Below are 20,247 nucleotides of genomic sequence, written 5' to 3' on the forward strand. Positions count from 1 at the left end.
AGTTAGAGGTGCAGGGTCAAAGGGATGGGTAAGGGGACAAGTAAAGGCACAAAAAAGAAGTGTGAATGGCAGAGTAGTGAACAGCTGCTTTCCAAAAGCAAAAACAAGAGAAAAATGAAGTCTGCAAAAGCTTTTTTTGAAAATACTGTCTGCACCTGCCGTGCCAGCAGGAAATAGGAAGTGGCTTCCACTGAGTACCAAAGAACCGATTAAATAGTTTTGTTTTGTGAAACATGGCTTTTCTAACTATCGTGTTGGGGGGTTCTTGTTGGAGCTGCTGGGTCAGTTGATGTTGCATCACTCCCTCCATGGCCTGAGGATCTCCAAACAGATTTATTGACAGGCAGTTGACTTCTCGGTCATTGGTGTTAGTGAAAGAAACCAAATGGGCCATGATTAATGACAGACCTCAGACAAAGAATCATAGAATCATAGATTCCCTACAGTGCAGAAGGAGGCCATTCAGCCCATTGAGTTTGCACCGACCACAATCCCACCCACACCCTATCCCCATAACCCCATGTATTTATCCTGCTGGTCTCCCTGGCAGTAAGGGGCAATTTAGCATGGCCAATCCACCTAACCTGCACATCTTTGGAAGGAAGAACAATTTATGGCCATTTTACTGTAATTACATGCCCTTGCAAAAAAAAACCTCCTCATCTCTTCAATTACTCTCTTTGCTTCATAGTTCAGTATGTCATAATCAACGGTTTTGTGGTTACTCCAAGGCTTCACATACTGGCTGAAGGTCCCTACCCATGCCATTCAGCCCTGGTTCCTTTTTTCAATACCTAACGGGAGGACTACTTTCATTTTGGTGCAGAGAAAAATGAAGTCTGCAGAGACTTTCCTTAAAAACACCATCTGCACCTGCCATGCATTCATAGAATCCCTACAGTGCAGAAGGAGGCCATCGAGCCTGCATCAAAAGCAATCCCACCCAGGCCCCATCCCCCAGTATTTACCCTGCTAATCCCCTTGACACTAAGTGACAATTTATCATGGCCAATCCCCCTAACCTGCACATCTTTGGAGTGTGGGAGGAAACCAGAGCACCCCCACACAGACACGGGGAGAAAGTGCAGACTGCATACAGACAGTGACCCGAGGCTAGAATTGAACCCGGGTCCCTGGCATTGTGAGGCAGCAGTGCCAACCACTGTGCCACCCGTTAGAAAATAGCAAATGGCCTCCACTTCATCCCAGAGAACTGATTCATTTTGTCCTTTGCTGCGTGGATTTCTAACAATCATGTTGGTGGGTTCTTGTTGCAGTTGCTGGGTGAAAATATATTGCGTCACTCCTTCCAGTTCTGAGAAAATAAATAAATTGGTCATTGTTTTGGCAGCAGACCAGTTGACAGTTGCACAAATCTTCGTGACTGGTTTTTGTGGTCAGGGAAGTTCCTCTTCTACTGAGCCATGAAGATCTCATGCTTTGTTTATGTTGTTTAAAGGCATGTATCTGTTGTTTAAAAAAACTTTATACATTACAGTGCCCCTTCTTTCCTATTATGACTAATTTCCTGAGCTTATCTTTGATCTTAATTGTTTTGTTCCATTTACTGTTTTTTTCTTCTTGCCTTTCCACTCTTAATTTATGCACTAGTCTACTGTTCAAGTCGATAGTTTGATTCCTTGGTTACTCACTAATTAAAGAGTTACATGGGGAGCACTGTAAGGCATGGTGTGAAACTTTCTTTCTACCCAAACCCCAGAGGTTTCCTCTGGATGGTTAGGTTAGAATTCAGCAAAATAAAAAAGGAACATATTGTGGAAGTGATAAATCTGAAATAGAAACAGAAAATGCTGGATGAACTCAGCAGGTCTGGCAGCATCCGTGGAGAGAGAAAGAGAGCTGATGTTTCGAGTCCGTCCTGTGGCAGGGTCAGATGGTCGCAAAGCGTTGGCCGGAATTTTCCGATCGTTAAGGCAAACTCGATAGGGTCTTTTAAGAGACTTCTGGATGAGTACATGGAACTTGAGGGTTACAGGTAAGCCTATATATAAGCCTAGGTAGGGACATGACCGGCGCAACTTGTGGGCCGAAGGGCCTGTTAGTGCTGTATTTTTTCTATGTATGTTCTATGTAATGCCAGCGGGATTTTCCCATCCCACTGCACTGAACAGAGATTTGGCTTGTCGCCAAATTCTCCGTCTTCACTACTGAGGGAGCATGGCATTAACAGGAGGAAAAATCGTACCCGAAAAGTGTGTTTCTCCCCACGTGGGCGGCACGGTGGCACATTGGTTAGCACTGCTGCCTCACAGTGCCAGGGACCTGGGTTCGATTCCCGGCTTGGGTCACAGTCTGTGTGGAGTTTGCACGTTCTCCCCGTGTCTGCGTGGGTTTCCTCCGGGTGCTCCGGTTTCCTCCCACAGTCTGAAAAACGTGCTGGTTAGGTGCATTGACCCGAACAGGTGCCACTAGGGGAATTTCACAGTAATTTCATTGCAGTGTTAATGTAAGCCTTACTTGTAACTAATAAATAAATAAGCTTTACTTTAGATGCTGCAAGACTTGCTGAGTTTAACCAGCATTTTCTGTTTTTAATTTTAGATTAAAAGTACTGGTGTTATTAGCACTTGAAGCAAACATTGATTTGTTAAAACTGCAAGTTTTTAAAAATTCATTCGTGGGACATGGGTATCGCTGGCTAGGCCAGCATTTATTGCCCATCCCTATTTACCCTTGAGAAGGTAGTGATGAGCTGCCTTCTTGAAATGCTCATACGGCCGAGTGGTTTGGCCATTTCAGAGGGCAGTTAAGAGGCAACTACATTGCTGTGGCTCTGAAGGGACATGTAGGACAGACTAGGTAAGAACAGCAGATTTCCTTCCCTAAAGGACATTAGTGAACCACATGAGCTTTTCCAACAATCAACAATGGTTTCATGGTCATCAGTATTATTATAGAAAGGATATTATTAAACTAGAAAGAGCGCAGAAAAGATTTACTAGGATGCTACTGGGAGTTGATGGTTTGAGTGATAAGGAGAGGCTGGATAGACTGGGACTTTTTTCTCTGGAGCGTAGGAGGCTGAGGGGTGACCTTATAGAGGTCTATAAAATAATGAGGGGCACAGATCAGCTAGATAGTCAATATCTTTTCCCAAAGGTAGGGGAGTCTAAAACTAGAGGGCATAGGTTTAAGGTGAGAGGGGAGAGATACAAAAGTGTCCAGAGGGGCACTTTTTTCACACAGAGGGTGGTGAGTGTCTGGAACAAGCTGCCAGAGGTAGTAGTAGAGGCGGGTACAATTTTGTCTTTTAAAAAGCATTTAGATAGTTACATGGGTACGATGGGTTTAGAGGGATATGGGCCAAATGCTGGCAAGTGGGATTAGCTTAGGGGTTTTAAAAAAAAAGAGCGGCATGGACAAGTTGGCCGAAGGGCCTGTTTCCATGCTGTAAACCTCTATGACTCTATGAGCAGATTCTTAATTCCAGATTATTTTTTATTGAATTCAAATTTCAGCATCTGCTGTGGTGGGATTCGAACCTGGGTCCCCAGAACAATAGCTGAGTTTCTGGAATAATAGTTTAGCAATAATACCACCCGGCCACTACCTCACCTGTGTGAGTGACAAAACTGCACTGTGTAGGACAATCGCTTACACAAAGTAAATAATAAGTGAAATAAATTATTACAGTTCCCAAGTTTATTTTTAGGGCACTGCTTCCTCACTCCTCTCCCACTGCTCCTCATTTGCACTGTACCTGCTCCCTCTTCCACTACCAGTTCATAATGCCATGTCCCTAAGACACGAAAGAGATCATAAACTGCTTAAATCAAATCTTACCTTTTTGCTTATTTATAAAGTAGACCTTGCTGAACTAAAAGCTGGCTGCCACAGGTCACATGATTCACAAGTTGACTACAGTTTCTGGAAATCTCCGACAGTAGCTATGGGACTACAGCTCAACCTTCACCCTTGTGGAATCTCACATCTCTCAGTGTGAGGACACATTACAATCAATGAAACCGGGGACCAGCAGATGATCTGTCTCCCTAGCCTGGCTCTATGACAAAGGGTGAGCCATTAACACTCACTATACCTGCAGATGTTCTAGAAGCCGCCATCTATTACCTCAGGTGAACAATGGATTTTGACCAGAAACATGGAAACAGTTTGTTAGTCGGCAATTAACTCATTAATGGGCAACATCACATGACCTAAGCTTCTGGCTTTTGGAAAGCTTTAATTTTACACTACTGGATTTGAAATTCAGTTTGCTGTTCAAATTCCAGCTACTAAACATCAAAGCAGGAAGCCAGGCTGACCAACATCCTGCATTAAGTCTAAGGCTCCTTGGAGCCTGTTTCTCTGCAGGATTTCTGCCATCACCCACTGATCAGAGCACATTTCTTTTTATTCATTTACAGGAGATGGGTGTCGCAGGCTAAGACAACATTCATTGCTCATTCCCAATTGGCCTTGCTCAAAGGGTATTTAGGAGTCAACCACATTGCTGTGGGTCTGGAGTCACATGTAGGCCAGACCAGGTGAGGACAGCAGATTTCCTTCCCTAAAGGACATGAGTGAGCCAGGTAGGTTTTATGACAATTGACAATGGATTTATGGTCATCAATAGGCTTTTAATTCCAGATTTTTATTCAGCTCAAATTCTACCATCTTCTGTGGTGATTTTCAAACCCACAGCATTAACCTGGTTCTCTGGATTACTAGCCCAGTGACAATATCACTATGTCTTTGTATACCAACCTCACCTCACTGCATCCCCATTAACTTTAAAGGAATTCTGCAAATCCTGCTTCAGGTAGCTGAACCCACCTAAGCTGTCATTCCTCCATGAAGGAACCCTCACTGGGCTCTGACTTTCCGGTTTTTGGAAATCACATGATTTGATACCCATTTCTGAGTCTTTTTTCTCTTTTAAATTATTCATATTTGATTAATTGAATCTTTCCTCTCATCTTATTGCATGTGTGTGTATGTGTGTGTGTGTGAGTGTGTATATGTGTGTGTGTGTATATGTGTGTGTGTGTGAGTGTGTATATGTGTTTGTGTGTATATCAGCTTGTAACCATTCCCCGGGTTTGAATGTATGAATAAACTATACTTCTGATTTAACCCTAAAAGAATTTGCTGTGAGCCATAAAAGGCTTGTTTTTCTTGTGTGAATGACGTTTGTGCGTTTTGAGCTTCAGTGTTTTTCTTCCCAAATTTGTGATTTTGTGGTAGTATTTTCAGTGGAACATAGACCAGTAGAGCACAAGAACAGACTCTTCAGCCCACGATGTTGTGCTGAACATGATGCCAAATTAAACTAATTACTTCTGCCTGCCCTTGGTCCATATCCCTCTATTCCTTGCATGGGCTTATCTAAAAGCCCATTAAATGTCCCTATTGTATCTGCCTGCACCACCACCCCTGGCAGCATATTCCCGACACCTATCACTCTCTGTGTAAAAGACTTATCCCTCACCTTAAGTGCATTCCCCCTAGTTTTAGATATTTCAACTCTGGCAAAAGAAAATTCCGACTGTCAACCCTATCTATGCCTCTCATAATTTTATAGACTTCTATCAGGCCTCCCCTCAGCCTCTGCAGCTCCAGAGAAAACAATCCTAGTTTGTTCAGCCTCTCCTTATAGTTCATATCCTCTAATCCAGGCAGCATCCTGGTAAACCTCTTCTGCACCCTCGCCAAAGCCTCCACATCCTTTCCGTAATGTGGCGACCAGAACTGAACGCAATACGGCTGAACCAAAGTTTTATAAAGCTGCAGCACTACAAGTTCAAAAGCTAACACAAGGGAAGCATTATTAAATAATGTAAATGTTTAAAATTATGAACTTGAGAGTTATGGTTACTGGTCAGAATCAGGATTGCAGGGTATTTTGTTATAACGTGGGAATTTTAATTTAGATATGAATTCACACATGAGATCGGAATAGTTTTAATGTTTGATAGGGTAAACTGGAATTCTGGTTAGAGACTTCGAACAAAAAATAAAAGTTTCTTTTTCTTTGGGAATCATTGAACTTCTTGCTCTGAAATAGTTTGGAAAAGGAATTTGGTAAATGTTTAAAAAGCCTTTCTTTGTTCATAATAATTCAGCTTGAACTGGCTTCTTGGGGAAAGAATGTGTTAATTTATGAAAAAAAGGAGAATCATAGAATCATAGAGTCCCTACAGTGCAGAAGGAGGCCATTTGGCCCATTGAGTCTGCACCAACCACAATCCCACCAGGCCCTATTCCCATAACCCCAAATATTTACCCTGCTACTCCTGTGACACTAGGGGCAATTTAGCATGGCCAATCAACCTAACCTAATCAACAAACTAGGAGGGAAAAAAAGAAAGACCTGAACATTTGGAAAATTTGGAAACAGTTGGAAAAGTGATTTAAAATAATGAGCAGAACTTTCTGAAATCTGAGAATGTTGTAGAAAAAAGTCACAGGACTTGAAATTAAAAAAACAGCCTAATCGTTTATTTATTGGTGTCATAAGTAGGCTTACATTAACACTGCAATGAACATAAGAACAGAAGAACTAGGAACAGGAGTTGACCATCTGGCCCCTCGAGCCTGCTTAGCCATTCAATAAGATCATGGCTGATCTTTTTGTGGACTCAGCTCCACTTACCCGCCCGCTCACCATAACCCTTAATTCCTTTATTGTTCAAAAATTTATCTATCCTTCCCTTAAAAACATTCAATGAGGCAGCCTCAACTGCTTCACTGGGCAGGGAATTCCACAGATTCACAACCCTTTGTGTGAAGAAGTTCTTCCTCAACTCAGTCCTAAATCTACTTCCCCTTATTTTGAGGCTATGCCCCCTAGTTCTAGTTTCACCCACCAGTGGAAACAACTTCCCTGCTTCTATCTTATCTATTCCCTTCATAATCTTATATGTTTCCATAAGATCTCCCATCATTCTTCTGAATTCCAATGAGTATAGCCCCAGTCTACTCAGTCTCTCCTCATAAGCCAACCCTCTCAACTCCGGAATCAACCTAGTGAATCTCCTCTGCACCCCCTCCAGTGCCAGCATATCCTTTCTCAAGTAAGGAGACCAAAACTGTACACAGTACTCCAGGTGTGGCCTCACCAGCACCTTATACAGCTGCAACATAATCTCGCTGTTTTTAATCTCCATCCCTCTAGCAATGAAGGACAAAATTCCATTTGCCTTCTTAATTACCTGCTGCACCTGCAAACCAACTCCTTGAGATTCCTGCACAAGGACACCCAGGTCCCTCTGCACAGCAGCATGTTGCAGTTTTTTACTATTTAAATAATAGCCCATTTTGCTGTTATTCCTACCAAAATGGATGACCTCACATTTACCAACATTGTACTCCATCTGCCAGACCCTGGCCCACTCACTTAGATTATCTATATCCCTTTGCAGACTTTCAGCGTCCTCTGCCCACTTTGCTCTTCCACCCATCTTAGTGTTGTCTGCGAATTTTGACACACTACACTTGGTCCCCAACTCCAAACCATCGATGTAAATCGTAAACAATTGCGGTCCCAACACTGATCCCTGAGGCACACCACTAGTCACTGATTACCAACCAGAAAAATACCCATTTACCCCCACTCTTTGCTTTCTGTTAGTTAACCAATCCTCTATCCATGCTAATACATTACCCGTAACACCGTGCACCTTTATCTTATGTAGCAGTCTTTGGTGCGGCACCTTGTCAAATGCCTTCTGGAAATCCAGATACACCACATCCACAGGTTCCCCATTGTCCACTGCACATGTAATGTTCTCAAAGAATCCCACCAAATTAGTCAAACATGACCTGCCCTTTATGAACCCATGCTGCGTCTTACCAATGGGACAATTTATATCCAGATGTCTCGCTATTTCTTCCTTGATGATAGATTCAAGCATTTTCCCTACTACAGAAGTTAAGCTAATCAGCCTATAGTTACCTGCCTTTTGTCTACCTCCTTTTTTAAACAGTGGCATCACATTTGCTGTTTTCCAATCTACGGGAACCACCCCAGAGTCCAGCAAATTTTGGTAAATTATCATTAGTGCATTTACTATTTCCCCAGCCATCTCTTTCAGTACCCTGGGATGCATTCCATCAGGACCAGGAGACTTGTCTACCTTAAGCCCCATTAACTTGCCCAACATTACCTCTTTCGTGATAATGATAGTTTTTAGGTTCTCATCTGCCATAGCCTTCCTGTCATCGATTTTTGGCATGTTATTTGTGTCTTCCACTGTGAAGACCGACACAAAATACCTGTTCAATGCCTCAGCCATTTTCTGATTTCCAGTTATTACATCCCCCTTCTCATCCTCTAAAGGACCAATGAAGTAACTGTGAAAATCCCCCAGTCGCCACACTCTGTGCCTGTTCGGGTACACCGAGGGAGCATTTAGCATGGCCAATGCACCTAACCAGCATGTCTTTCGGACTGTGGGAGGAAGCAGACGCAGGGAGAATGTACAGGCTCATCACACTCAGTGACCCAAGCTGTGAATCAAACTCGGGTCCCTGTAAATGAAGAGATTCAGATATTTTCTTTGCTAGAGAAAACCCCAGTACAAATGTGAGCCATAGTATATGGCAATGTCTTTACTCTGCTTGTTTTTGAAAGGAGAAGTGGGAAGTAATGAAGACTTCACTTGTCCATATTAAGGCTGTTGCCACGTTCTTTCAAAGCAGCAGGAAAAGTACACAGATGATGGTGTGAAACTATGGAGGGTGAGCATATTTGACATACTACAAGGGACCCAATAGCAGAATGGACAAGGCCAACACTATAGTGTATGCGGTACAGTTGCACAAATGAGTTAAATAGTTCCACATTAACCAGATGAAGTTAACATCCCAGAGTAAGGCATGTCACCATGTGCATGGTGGGTCAACCCATGGGGGATTGTGAGGAGCCCCTCCAAATCCCACAACTTTGTGTGTGTGTGGGGTGGGGGGGTGGGGGGGGAGGTGGTTTGATGGTAACAGTGTTAACAGTAAATAAATGATGCAAATGCAAACCCACTACCATCTGTGAGACCCCAGCAGCAGCTAAGATGAACAATATGGGGAGCATCCGAAGGAATTAGACTCTGAGAGCTTCTAGGTCATGATGTCTATTCTGGTACCACTGGAGAAAGGAGCAGGACAATAGAAGGAAAAGCAGCAGTGAACTGCTCTGATATCCCCCAGAGAGAAAGGAGTGGAACCATAAAAATAAAAGAACCACTTTGATACCCCCAGAGAGAGGAGTGATAAAGTACAAAGAAAATCAACAAGGAAACATAAATATATATACATATTGTCAAAAAGCTGTGATAAAATGGAGATTGAAGAATTTGATAAAAGGGAATAGGTTAAGGCAGTGGGTCCCAAACTTTTTTCACTGGGCCGCACTTTCGGAATAAAAATTTGCTCATGCCACACCAAATTTTTTATTGATAAGAAATACATTCAAAAACAAGAAAAAACAACTCCTAGCAGTGCTTGATTCATAACATAGAACACAACTACTTTATAATATGATCATGGGACATCCAGAAAGTATAAAGCAATGCATCACTTGATGCTCTTTCTCCCACTTTGGAAAAATATCTATCCATGTTTAAATGTTTCTTTGATTGTCCTTGAATCTTCCCGCCACACTTGCCATCCTCTCTCGCCGCACCAGTGTGGTGCGCCGCACCCTTTGGGACCCACTGGGTTAAGGTGTCAGCTGGACTGAGGGTTTTGATATACGGATTAGCCTAGCAACTGTGTAAACAGATACCTACCTAAGCAAAGTGGGTAATAGACATGGAATTACAAGAGGTAAAGACCAATGGTAAGAATTGAAAAGTGAACATAAAGATGGATGTTGCACTTACATGCTAAAAGAGGGGAGCTCATGTACAGAATGTCATTAAAAGGGGCTTCGAAGACAAATTATTCAGATAAAACAAGATCTAAAGGAATAAGTAGTATATCGCTTCTCGGCCTTTTGGCTAAGATCAAGTGTAGTATGGATGGGATTTTTTTTTAATACTTTTCCAATTCAATCAAATCAAATCCAATTCAGAGTCTCAACAAGTTGAGACATTTCAGATCCAGGCTGACAAGACAGGGCGAGCGACCAAACCACCCTGTCCTGGGCCTGATCTACATGAGCCAAGCTGATTGGAGAAGGAGGAGGTTCCTCCTCCAAGACTTGAGCTCATTTGCATCTTAGCCAAAAGGCCGAGATGCCACTTTAAAAATTGCTTCATATGAAACATATGAAGCTTCAGTGTAACCTAATGACCTCAACCAAGTGCAGCATCCCATCCAGCAGCATCCCATCCATATCGCTTCTCGGCCTTTTGGCTATGATCAAGTGTAGTATGGTCGGCAGCCCATGGTTGGCCGCACTTGGTTGAGGTCATTAGGTTACACTGAAGCTTCATATGTTTCATATGAAGCAATTTTTTAAAGCGGCATCTCGGCCTTTTGGCTAAGATGCAAATAAGCTCAAGTCTTGGAGGAGGAACCTCCCCCTTCTCCAATCAGCTTGGCTCATGTAGATCAGGCCCAGGACAGGGTAATTTTGGTCGCTCGCCCTGTCTTGTCAGCCTGGATCTGAAATGTCTCAACTTGTTGAGATTCTGAATTGGATTTGATTTGATTGAATTGGAAAAGTATTTTTAAAAAAAATCCCATCCATACTACACTTGATCTTAGCCAAAAGGCCGAGAAGCGATATGGATGGGATGCTGCTGGATGGGATGCTGCACTTTTTTTAAAAAGTAGTATATCAGTGGCAGTGTTGATCCTGAGCACAACTATCCCACAAACTCCAATTGCTCGTTTCAGTCTATTTGGTGTGCCTTTTGGCTAAGATCAAGTGTAGTTTTGCTGTCCTGCACTTGGTTGAAGTCATGAGGTTACACTGAGGCTTCATTTGAAGCAATTTTTTAAAGCGGCATCTAGGCTTTTTGGCTAAGATGCAAATTAGATCAAGCCTTGGAGGAGGTGCCAATCAGCTTGGATCATGTAGATCAAGCCCAAGACAGGAAGTGGTGAGCCCTGTCTTGTCAGCTTGGATCTGAAATGTCTCACTTGCTGAGACTTTGAATTGGACTTTAATTGGATTGAATTGGATATAAACAAAAAATGTTTTTAAATTTGGTGTGTTTAGAGAGTTCTTAATGAATAAGTGCAACTATTCCATCAAGCTGGCAAATAAGTGCCTACCAATGAGTAAGAAGTCTCACAACATCAGGTTAAAGTCCAACAGGTTTATTTGGTATCACGAGTTTTCGGAGCGTTGCTCTTTCCTCAGGTTGACTCATGTGAGGAAGGAGAAGAAGCACGGTGGCACAGTGGTGGGCGGCACGGTGGCACAGTGGTTAGCACAGCTGCCTCACAGCACCAGGGTTCGATTCCCGGCTTGGGTCACTGTCTGTGTGGAGTTTTCACATTCTCCCCGTGTCTGCGTGGGTTTCCTCCGGGTTCTGCGGTTTGCTCCCACACTCCAAAGGCAAGCTGGTTATGTTGATTGGCCATAATAAATTGCCCCTGAGGGTAAGGAGTATTAAATAAGTGGAGTTATGGGGATAGGACCTGGGTGGGATTGTGGTTGGTGTAGACCATGGGTCAAATGGCCTCCTTCTGCACTGTAGGGATTCTATGATCTATGATCTTCTGTAAACATTTAACCTGGTGTTGTGAGACTTCTTATTGTCTCAGAAGCTAGACAGCAACTTTTAAAACAGCAAGAGATGATGAAAGTACACTCTAGTAGGGTTAAAAGGGAGCTTAGGCTGCAACAAGATTGGAAAGGACAACTGCAGGAAGGCACATGGAGACAAACTTCAAATAACTATCTCCCAGACAATACTAAACAGCCACATCCCAGGTGCTAATCTTCAGAGATTGCAGCAACAATAAGGAAATTGATACTATTTACCATGACCCCATGATGCCTGGAGATAATACATAGGATCCAGTGTGCCTCCGGGAAAATAATCAAGCCTCAGGATAACTGTGGTGATTGATATCCTGGGATCTTGGGTTTATGGCACACTATCAGTAACCCCCACAGCTTGCCTCCTGGACTTGCAGAATCTCACTGGCTGTCCTGTCTGGAGACAATACACATCTCTTTAACCTGTGCTTAATACTCCCTCCACTCACATTGTCTGTATCTTTAAGACCTGGTTGGCTGTAGAGATTCGCATTCTAACCAGTATTCTGTAACTTGATTTTGTGTCTCTGTATGCCCTGTTTGAGAGCGGATATCCACTCCATCTGACGAAGGGGCAGCGCTCCGAAAGCTAATGGCATTTGCTACCAAATAAACTGTTGGACTTTAACCTGGTGTTGTTAAAACTCTTACTGTTATTGATAGCCACAGTGGAAATTTACATGTTCAAAGGTACCTGTAGTGCTTTGGCATTGCAACGAGATCGATGTGATCAGCAGAGGATATGAACCACAAAGAACAAAGAACAATACAGCACAGGAAACAGGCCCTTCGGCCCTCCAAGCCTGTGCCGCTCATTGGTCCAACTAGACCATTCGTTTGTATCCCTCCATTCCCAGACTGTTCATGTGACTATCCAGGTAAGTCTTAAACGATGCCAGCGTGTCTGCCTCCACCACCCTACTTGGCAGCGCATTCCAGGCCCCCACCACTCTCTGTGTAAAAAACGTCCCTCTGATATCTGAGTTATACCTCGCCCCTCTCACCTTGAGCCCGTGACCCCTCGTGATCGTCACCTCCGACCTGGGAAAAAGCTTCCCACTGTTCACCTTATCTATACTCTTCATAATTTTGTACACCTCTATTAGGTCTCCCCTCATTCTCCGTCTTTCCAGGGAGAACAAGCCCAGTTTACCCAATCTCTCCTTATAGCTAAGACCCTCCATACCAGGCAACATCCTGGTAAACCTTCTCTGCACTCTCTCTAAAGCCTCCACGTCCTTCTGGTAGTGCAGCGACCAGAGCTGGACACAGTACTCCAAATATGGCCTAACCAGCGTTCTATACAGCTGCATCATCAGACTCCAGCTTTTATACTCTATACCCCGTCCTATAAAGGCAAGCATACCATATGCCTTCTTCACCACCTTCTCCACCTGTGCTGCCACCTTCAAGGATTTGTGGACTTGCACACCTAGGTCCCTCTGTGTTTCTATACTCTTGATGGCTCTGCCATTTATTGTATAACTCCCCCCTACGTTAGTTCTTCCAAAATGCATCACTTCGCATTGATCTGGATTAAATTCCATCTGCCACCTCTCCGCCCAATTTTCCAGCCTATCTATATCCTGCGGTATTGTCCGAACCACAGAACAATTAAAGATAAAAATACACGGGGCAATTGAGATAGCGCAAAGTGACAAAAGCAGAACTTAGAGTAATAAAATGATGGTAATCTGATACGTAAACCTTGTTACGCAAAAAGAATGCTGCAACTTTGTAATGAGATGTTCCAGATAGTCGCATTTCATTTTGTGTGGTGGGGAAGTGTTACGGTGACGTGGTTATAGATCAATTATTTATTTTAATTCAGCGACTGGAAACAGAAATTGGATATTTAAGAAATCATATTTTTGAATGTGACCACGGAAATTCCAACATACACCAAGGTGGCTGATTTGCAATATGTCTATTTCACATGCCAACTCTATACAGAGGGGACCGTAGATTTGGGAAACTCACCAAAGACAATGACAGCTCCTGGGGTTTGTAAAGACCTTCCTTATGCCCGATCTTATGGAAATCACTTACAGTTTCCAGCAGCTGGAGATGAGCCATTCAAAAGTTAATTGCTTGGGAAAAGCACCTTGATTTTTAACATAATTCTCCAGTCCAGCTCATGGAGTTATATTTGGAATATACACTTACTGTTTGAATTGCTGTCAGTTTGAGAGAGAAGTCACATAGAATCATACAGTGCAGGAGGCCATTCGGTCCATCCGGTCTGCACCGACCACAATCTCACCCAGGCCCTATCCCCATAACCCAATGCATTTACCCTAGCTAGTCCCCCTGACACTAAGGGGCAATTTAGCATGGCAAATTCACCTAACCCGCACATCTTTGGACTGTGGGACGAAGCCGGAGCACCCGGAGGAAACCCACTCAGACACGGGGAGAACGTGCAGACTCCAAACAGACAGTGACCCAAGCCAGGAATCGAACCAGGGTCCCTGGCACTGTGAGGCATCGGTGCTAACCACTGTGCCACCCAAGCTCTTTGTGTGTGTTTTAAGCACATGGTTTTGAATAGAAATGGACCAGCAGTTGTGTGCAGTGGAAGCTCTTGCCTACCTCTCCCTCTCTCTCTCCACTCAACTAAAAGCTTGGACCCTGTCTACAAACCTGACTGTGTTTCCATTTTGTACATTAAGAAGTCTCATAACACCAGGTTAAGGTCCAACAGGTTTATTTGGTAGCACAAGCCACAAGCTTTCGGAGAACTGCTCCTTCATCAGGTGAGTGGGAGTCATGTTCACAAACAGGGCATATAAAGACACAAATTCAATTTACAAGATAATGGTTGGAATGCGAGTCTTTACAGGTCATCAAGTCTTAAAGGTACAGACAATGTGAGTGGAGAGAGGGTTAAGCACAGGTTAAAGAGATGAGTATTGTCTCCAGCCAGGACAGTTAGTGAGATTTTGCAAGCCCAGGCAAGTCATGGGGGTTACAGATAGTGTGACATGAACCCAACATCCCGGTTGAGGCTGTCCTCATGTGTGCAGAACTTGGCTATCAGTTTCTGCTCAGCGACTCTGCGCTGTCGTGTGTCGTGAACGCCGCCTTGGAGAACGCTTACCCGAAGATCAGAGGCCGAATGCCCGTGACTGCTGAAGTGTTCCCCAACAGGAAGAGAACAGTCCTGCCTGGTGATTGTCGAGCGGTGTTCATTCATCCGTTGTTGTAGCGCCTGCATGGTCTCCCCAATGTACCATGCCTCGGGACATCCTTTTCTGCAGCGTATCAGGTAGACAATGTCCACATCACGGTTTCCATTTTGCAGCAGACAGATTTTTTACAGAATGAATTCAATTTCACAGCAGCATTTCCAGAGAGGAAGAAATGCCAGCGACAACTTCTTAAACTGCCTCAGTCCTGGAATTTGATATGATTTGATTGATTATTGTCACATGTATTGGTGTGCAGTGAGAAGAATTGTTTCTTGTGCACTATACAGGCAAAGCATACCGTTCACACAGTACACAGGGGGGGAGAAGATGCAGAATCTAGTGTTACAGTCATAGCTAGGGTGTAGAGAAAGATCAACTTAATATAAGGTAGGTCCATTCAAAAGTCAGATGGCAGCAGGGTTCTTGAGTCGGTGGGTACTTGATCTCAGACTCTTGTATCTTTTTCCCAACGGAAGAAAGACCACAGTGGTTAGCACTGCTGCCTCAGAGCACCAGGGACCCGGGTTTGATTCCTGGCTTGGATCACTGTCTGTGTGGAGTTTGCACATTCTCCATGTGTTGGTTTCCTCCGGGTGCTCCGGTTTCCTCCCACAGTCCAAAGATGTGCAAGTTAGGTGAACTGGCCATGCTAAATTCTCCCTCAGTGTACCTGAACAGGCGCCGGACTGTGGCGACTAGGGGAATTTCGCAGTAACTTCATTGCAGTGTTAATGTAAGCCTACTTGTGACTAATAAATAAATAAACTTTAAACATTGGATTCTACCTGCAGCTAGTGAAGATCAAAACTGGTCTGAACTTCTTTTAATTTTAAAAATTTACTAATTTGGCCAAATCTGTTGTCCACTTCTCTGTAAGCTATATTTATGTGTTTGTGCTTCAAGTGTGCATGCACATGGAAGGTGGAATGTATTTTTATTATTTTACTTAGAGCAGTTTAAGTATAAATAAACTAACCTCTTTCATTGATATCTTCAAGAAAACCTGATCACAGAATGTAAATAATCAAGTACTCATTGATTGATTGATTGATTTGTTATTGTCACATGTATTAACGTATCATGAAAAGTATTGTTTCTTGCGTGCTATACAGACAAAGCATACCATTCGTAGAGAAGGAAATGAGAGAGTGCAGAATGTAGTGTCAATAGATTGGCAAGGATATCCTTATCCAAACAAGCAAACAAAGATGCTGTGGACCAACAAGGAAAGGGAAAAGACGTGGGTCCTTCAACACCCCCTTCTTACCTGGTCACAACAGAAACTGACCCTCATAATTTAATCCTTTCAGCTCTGTGAATCTATACTGTATCCCTTCCAAGGGATTTTCCTGCGGTGTGCTGCCAAAAATTGAATGTAATGCTTCCGGCTGGAAAGACTGGTCGCTCTGTGCAATTGAAGCATCAAATTCTCACTTGTTTCATTCCAACTCCTTGTGATTGTGGCCAACACTGAACTAACCTATTTATATCTGTGGAGGAGCCTTTTGTGATTATGTTGAAAATATTTTCTTGGTATGTGAGTGTTGCTGGCAAGGCCAGTATTTATTCCCAGTTAATTGTACTCAAGATAGTGGTGGTATGCCACCTCCATGATTTGCTGCAGTTCATGTACTGTAGGCACATCCACAATGCTTATCTGTAGCAACTGACTGGCTTGCTAGACCTAATTCAGAATCAACCACATTGTGGGTCTAGAATCACAGATAGGGAAGGATGGCAGAGTTACTCCCCTGAAGGCTGTTAAGGTTTTTACAACAATCCGGTAGCTTCATTATTAATTAATGATGCAAACATTTTATTCCAGATTTATTATCTAATTTAAATTCCGTCATCTCCCATGATGGGATTTGCACTCATGTACCTGGAGCATTAGGCCAGTAACATTAACCACTATGCCACTAACTCACTACTTAGACACATAAATCCCTTCAGTCTTCCTGGCTAAGAGTTGCACAGTGTTTAAAACACATTCTGATGGTGTCTACCATCAGACACACACACTTCCTTACATTGAACTTTATCAGCCCAGTCACTTAATCTGTCAATGTCCCTTTTGCAACTTCCTGCTCCAAAGCGCACAACTTCTCATGCCTTTTCCCCAGCACGAATTGACAAGGTCAGGTTACACCAGTTGATATGCTGCCCCAGAGGATTTATTTGGAAAGTTGTTGCTTATTATTTAGAGCTGCTGTCATCTTGCAGCTTGTGCCTGATGTAGCTGCTTATGGGAATGGATTCCGTTCTATGAGCTGGAAGTGGGAATTTCTGTTGATGCGCAAAGTATATTCTCTGAGCAAAGCCGCATGTCAAAGAGGAGGAGGTGACCAACAAAGCAATCTCACAGTAGCAATGAGGCTGCCTTGGGCAAAGTCATGAATGACATCGAATGGAACACTGATGTCATATATTTTCTTGACGTTTTTGCAGTGTTTGAGACAGTCAACCACATCATTTCATGTACACCGCTAGCTTTGTCTGGCTTTTCAAAGTTGTCTTTGTTTGGTTCCATTTCAGATGGAATGCCCAGATGCAGTCTGTGCCTTCATAACAGAAGTCTCTTTTCTTGCACCTGCACAATTCTTTGTTCCCCCTTCTCTTCCTCAATGGCAGCATAGTGGTTAGCACTGCTGACTCACAGCGGCAGGGACCCAGATTCAATTCCTGGCTTGGGTCACTTTTGGGGGTTTCCCCTGGGTGCTTCGGGTCACTGTCTGTGCAGAATCTGCACGTTCTCCCCATGTCTGCGTGGGTTTCCTCTGGGTGCTCCGGGTCACTGTCTGTGCAGAGTCTGCACGCTCTCCCCATGTCTGCGTGGGTTTCCTCCTGGTGCTCCAGTTTCTTCCCACAGTCTGAAAGACATAGAACATAGAATATAGAACAGTACAGCACAGAACAGGCCCTTCGGCCCACGATGTTGTGCCGAGCTTTATCTGAAACCAAGATCAAGCTATCCCACTCCCTATCATCCTGGTGTGCTCCATGTGCCTATCCAATAACCGCTTAAATGTTTCTAAAGTGTCTGACTCCACTATCACTGCAGGCAGTCCATTCCACACCTCAACCACTCTCTGCGTAAAGAACCTACCTCTGATATCCGTCCTGTATCTCCCACCACGAACCCTATAGTTATGCCCCCTTGTAATAGCTCCATCCACCCGAGGAAATAGTCTTTGAACGTTCACTCTATCTATCCCCTTCATCATTTTATACACCTCTATTAAGTCTCCCCTCAGCCTCCTCCGCTCCAGAGAGAACAGCCCTAGCTCCCTCAACCTTTCCTCATATGACCTACCCTCCAAACCAGGCAGCATCCTGGTAAATCTCCTCTGCACTCCTTCCAGCGCTTCCACATCCTTCCTATAGTGAGGTGACCAGAACTGCACACAATATTCCAAATGTGGTCTCACCAAGGTCCTGTACAGTTGCAGCATAACCCCACGGCTCTTAAACTCCAACCCCCTGTTAATAAAAGCTAACACACTATAGGCCTTCTTCACAGCTCTATCCACTTGACTGGCAACCTTTAGAGATCTGTGGATATGGACCCCAAGATCTCTCTGTTCCTCCACAGTCTTCAGAACCCTACCTTTGACCCTGTAATCCACATTTAAATTTGTCCTACCAAAATGAATCACCTCACATTTATCAGGGTTAAACTCCATTTGCCATTTTTCAGCCCAGCTTTGCATCCTATCTATGTCTCTTTGCAGCCTACAACAGCCCTCCACCTCATCCACTACTCCACCAATCTTGGTGTCATCAGCAAATTTACTGATCCACCCTTCAGCCCCCTCCTCTAAGTCATTAATAAAAATCACAAAGAGCAGAGGACCAAGCACCGATCCCTGCGTCACACCGCTAGCAACCTGCCTCCAATCCGAAAATTTTCCATCGACCACCACCCTCTGTCTTCGGTCAGACAGCCAGTTACCTATCCAATCGGCCAACTTTCCCTCTATCCCACACCTCCTCACTTCCATCATAAGCCGACCATGGGGGACCTTATCAAACGCCTTACTAAAATCCATGTATATGACATCAACTGCCCTACCTTCATCAACACACTTAGTTACCTCCTCAAAAAATTCTATCAAATTTGTGAGGCACGACTTGCCCTTCACGAATCCGTGCTGACTATCTCGGATTAATCCGCATCTTTCTAAATGGTCGTAAATCCCATCCCTAAGGACCCTTTCCATCAATTTACCAACCACCGAAGTAAGACTAACCGGTCTATAATTACCAGGGTCATTTCTATTCCCTTTCTTAAACAGAGGAACAACATTCGCCATTCTCCAGTCCTCTGGCACCATCCCCGTGGACAGCGAGGACCCAAAGATCAACGCCAAAGGCTCTGCAATCTCATCCCTTGCCTCCCAAAGAATCCTAGGATACATTTCATCAGGCCCAGGGGACTTATCGACCTTCAGTTTATTCAAAACTGCCAAGACATCCTCCCTCCGAACATCTATTTCCTCCAGCCTATTAGCCTGTAACACCTTCACTTCCTCAAAAACATGGCCCCTCTCCTTGGTGAACACTGAAGAAAAGTATTCATTCATCACCTCGCCTATCTCTACTGACTCCATACACAAGTTCCCACTACTGTCCTTGACCGGCCCTAACCTCACCCTGGTCATTCTTTTATTCCTCACATAAGAGTAAAAAGCCTTGGGGTTTTCCTTGATCCGACCCGCCAAGGACTTCTCATGTCCCCTCCTAGCTCTCCTAAGCCCCTTTTTCAGCTCATTCCTTGCTAACTTGTAACCCTCAATCAAGCCATCTGAACCTTGTTTCCTCATCCCTACATAAGCTTCCCTCTTCCTTTTCACAAGACATTCCACCTCTTTTGTGAACCATGGTTCCCTCACTCGGCCATTTCCTCCCTGCCTGACAGGGACATACCTATCAAGGACATCCAGTATTTGTTCCTTGAAAAAATTCCACTTTTCATTAGTTCCTTTCTCTGACAGTTTCTGTTCCCAACTTATGCCCCCTAATTCTTGCCTAATCGCATCATAATTACCCCTCCCCCAATTGTAAACCTTGCCCTGCCGTACGGCCCTATCCCTCTCCATTGCAATAACAAAAGACACCGAATTGTGGTCACTATCTCCAAAGTGCTCTCCCACAACCAAATCTAACACTTGGCCCGGTTCATTTCCCAGTACCAAATCCAATGTGGCCTCACCTCTAGTCGGCCCATCCACATATTGTGTCAGGAAACCCTCCCGCACACACTGCACAAAAATTGCCCCATCCAAACTATTTGACCTACAAAGGTTCCAATCAATATTTGGAAAGTTAAAGTCCCCCATGACAACTACCCTGTGACCCCCACACATATCCATAATCTGCTTA

At 43.9% G+C, this 20,247-nt stretch overlaps 2 pseudogenes; one reads left to right on the forward strand and one right to left on the reverse strand.

Moving 5' to 3' along the window:
• Nucleotides 1-9,936: 9,936 nt before the first annotated feature.
• Nucleotides 9,937-10,026, forward strand: LOC144492023 (U2 spliceosomal RNA; annotated as a pseudogene).
• Nucleotides 10,027-10,607: 581 nt separating this feature from the next.
• LOC144492008 (U2 spliceosomal RNA) lies at nt 10,608-10,688 on the reverse strand (annotated as a pseudogene).
• Nucleotides 10,689-20,247: the final 9,559 nt, after the last annotated feature.

The sequence above is a fragment of the Mustelus asterias genome, chromosome 3 (assembly GCF_964213995.1).
Source record: "Mustelus asterias chromosome 3, sMusAst1.hap1.1, whole genome shotgun sequence".
In the NCBI taxonomy this organism is placed as follows: domain Eukaryota; kingdom Metazoa; phylum Chordata; class Chondrichthyes; order Carcharhiniformes; family Triakidae; genus Mustelus; species Mustelus asterias.